The sequence below is a fragment of the Echinops telfairi genome, unplaced genomic scaffold, assembly GCF_000313985.2.
Source record: "Echinops telfairi isolate 266 unplaced genomic scaffold, ASM31398v2 ScPeMD7_70;HRSCAF=299, whole genome shotgun sequence".
In the NCBI taxonomy this organism is placed as follows: domain Eukaryota; kingdom Metazoa; phylum Chordata; class Mammalia; order Afrosoricida; family Tenrecidae; genus Echinops; species Echinops telfairi.
Window position 1 is genome coordinate 9,468,520 of NW_022103968.1, and position 3,615 is coordinate 9,472,134.

At 48.8% G+C, this 3,615-nt stretch overlaps 1 pseudogene; it reads right to left on the reverse strand.

The window, feature by feature from the left end:
- Positions 1–672: 672 nt before the first annotated feature.
- LOC101646236 lies at positions 673–2,478 on the reverse strand (annotated as a pseudogene).
- Between the last annotated feature and the right edge of the window lie 1,137 nt (positions 2,479–3,615).

A 3,615-nucleotide genomic window follows, 5' to 3' on the forward strand; every position in this document is an offset into this window, starting at 1 on the left:
CCAAGCCGCTTCCAGGCTGGTGTCAACCAGAGACGCTTGGGGCTTGCACGTTACAGAAAGGAGGGAGGGATGAGGGGGGTGGGAAGTGCTTGTGAGTGTCTCTAAAGCTCACATTGCACGTCAGCTGGTCTACTAATGAGACGGTCCTGGGACCAGCAGGCCCTGAGAGCGGAGAGAAAGGCAAATGCACAGGCCCCCATCCCAGGTCCCTGAGTCAGAATCGGCGACCTCTACACCGGCAAACTGGTTGGTCACACAGGTGAGTGTGTTCAGACATCAAGAAATGGTGTTTTTCTTCTAATCATGGTAATGGCCTTACTTTCTCCCTTCTGACATGAGCTTTGCTGTCACGTTGAGGACGTTCAAACCACACCCAGGTGAGAGTTCCCCAGGTGAGAGCCCCTGCACTGAAGACTGGGAAGTACCAAGAGAACTGTATGGCCCAGATCCCTCCTTTCCCAAATTGATATTCTCAGTTAGTACCCACATTTGTAGAAGTTGTGCATATAATTTTGAAAATAACTAAAGCTACAGAAAGATGTAGGACATTGAAAACCCGCTTGGATGTCCCATGGTGACACTCGTCTTACAGGTGGACATTCTGCAGTGAACTCCACACTTAGCTGAGCCATCTCGTGCTTCACTTCCTGGAAACCACCCCGTGGATTTGTCTTACTCCCGGAAACGAGCTTCCTGTTCTTTGCTTGCTTGATGATCGCTGGCTACTGGCGCACAGTTAACAGCTTGAGAAGGATCCATTGGTCCGTTGGGAATAAGTTGTGTAATTCCCAGGATTGGTTTTCCATTGCTTCTACTGTAGCACTGGATGAAGACGGTGAAGACATCACCAGTCTAACCTATCTTCTTTTTCTTTTCTTTTTTTTTAACCACAGTGAACAATCTACCCCAGTGTGGAACTCGGTCCCCAGGGCAGGTGAACGTCATCTCTGTTGTAGTTTCTCGCAGCTCCACGCTGTGAGGCCCAGAGCCTTCTCATTGCCAAAGATAATGGGTCGGCGCAATGGCCATGACCTCCTGCCAGCATCGTCTGCTTACCAGGGCCCTGTAATCAATTCTATCCCAGAGTTGGTTCCTTCACTCTAAGAAATCAAGGCACAATTTTCTCCTAAAGCCCACCAGGGGTGGGGTGGGGATTCATACTTTGATTCTTCTTCAACTGTCTTAGCCAGATAGAGAGCAATAAAGAAATGTATCTTGCTGACAGTCAATCCAGCCCTCTTGAAATAAACAGAGGTCATAGCCAAGAGGTACTTGTCTGAGACTTTACAGCAGTAGTCCATCCAGAAGAAAATTGGAATTGAACCATCATCCAATATTTTAAAGAAAGCAGTCACTTCCTGGCACTGTATGCCTAGACCAGGTCCTCTGGAGCGCTTAGATGGGTTGCTATGATGTAGTTTTTTTTCAGATGCTTGCCAACTCTCTTTAAACACAGGACACTTCCTATTCGTGGGTTTTCTGGGCTGATGTGATCTATTTGACCCTGACTTCCCGTGAACAGTAACAGTCAGTGGTGTCTCACACATCTGATTGTGCCTCACTTTGGCTTCCCAAGATTCCTGTGAAGACTTAGGGCTGGGTGCATCGCAGGCAAGCAGCCTTGATCAGAGCACTCCCACCCTCCCAGACGGTTCTGCCCCGCCCCCCTTTTAAATTGAGTTATCTTTTTGTTGTAGGAATTCTTTATCTACTCTGAAAATAAGCCCTTGGCCAATATATAGTGGTGCACCCTAGAGCGCAGCGGCTAAAACTTGACTTGGCTAACCCAAAGGTCTTTGGTTCCAACCCACCAGCTGCACAGTGGGAGAATGACAAGCCAGCCAGCCTCTGCAAAGATTGACAGGCTTGGGCACCGTGTGGGGCAGTTCTACTCTGTCCTATGAGGTGGCTGTGAGTTAGAATCAACTCCACCTCAGTGGATTTTCTTTGAGTTTGGTCCCTCATAGCTGATTCCCAAATGGTTTGTCCCAGTCCGTAGGTTGTCCTTCTACTTTCCTGATATGGTCCTGGAGCCACAAACGTTTTCAATTGTAGTGAAGTCTTCTTTTCCTAAGTTTTCCTTTGTTGTTCATGCTTCGCATGTTTTGTTCTTTCTTTTAAAGAAAAAAGAGCACCCCGCACAGCCATAAGTCACCAAGCCCAACTCAGTGCCATTATGGATTGTGATTCATACTGACTCTATATGATAAGTTAGAACGATATGATAGGGTAGAACTGCCCCTGTGGGTTTCCCAGGCTGTCATTTTTATGGGAGTAGAAAGTCCCGTCTTTTTCCCATGGAGTGGCTGGTAATTTTGACCTACTGACCTTATGGTCAGCAACCCAACACATAACTACTATGCCACCAGGGCTCCTGCTCAAATGTGCTTCCCGACACCCTTGAGTGTTTCTCTCTGTATCATACCAGGCCGTGTGGATCTGGACTGTGACCTGAGTTGTTAGCTGGTGGTCATCCATCATAGTCTGCATTCTCCTTTTGTCAGGGAGAGGGCGGCAGCGCCATCCCTGTCCCTGCCGGGGAGCCAGGATGAGGGCAGTGTTCAGTGCGGATGGATGGGGCTTTTCTGGCAGTCTGGAATCAGCACTTGGCAAGGCTTCCATCAAAGGCAATGTCTCCCAGACATGCTCATGGGTCTTTTTGTTTCAATAAAAACTAATAAGATTAATCACCTTGCCTTCTGTTTTGGACTCTTTTAAGAGAGGGTGGGGGAGAGGAAAGAAACCCATTTCTGTTTCCATTCCAAAATAAATATTACTTCCAGCCCATGGCTGTCTCTACAGTGCAGGGGACTCATGACTCAAAGGAATTTGGAAGGAACACATTTTTGTTCCGATGACTGGAAAGTCTTTGCAAAATACATGGGATCTCGGACCAGTGACTGGCTGCTAGCCCACTCTACCAATAACTCACTGTCTTCGAGTCCACTCTGACTCATAGCAACCCTACAGGACAGAACAGAACTAGCCACAGTAGGTTTCTGAGACTGTCACTCTTTATGGGAGAAGAGTGCCTCATCTTTTACTCGCAGAGCAGCTGGTGGCTTTGAACTGCTGACCTTGTTGTTTGCAGCACAACTCATAACCCCCTACACCACCAGGGTTCCAGAAGCCTGTTCACAAATAAGCTTTATTCAGCCTCCAGTCTATTTCTTCTACACGTCGAAAATAGGGTCAACGTTTAACAATGGAGAATTTTTATAGAGAAGCTAGAACACTGGCGCTTCTTGAAAACTCTGATCTGGAGAGGCGAGTGCCCCGTCTTCCAGAGGTGCAGGGAATTCAAGACCTGGGCTCTGCCACAGCTCCAGCTCACCCATGCTACACCTGCCTTTACACACCTGGCTGGCACCTCAGACCAGACCAAGCCAGGGTAGTGTGCCCCACAGCTGCCCACGTTCTGTCGTCCCCAGCTAGCTAGCATGCGGGGACTACAGAACCAACTCTGCTGACCAGCTCTCTGAGATGGTCCTCCTTGTTCTCTCCAGCCACGCCCCTGCCGTAGACACGGCCAGGAGCCGGGCTGGTGTTTGGTGACCAGTATCGCTTCCATTATGTTTGCTAAAGGAGAGGGGAGCGCAAAGGAGGGCGGCCCTC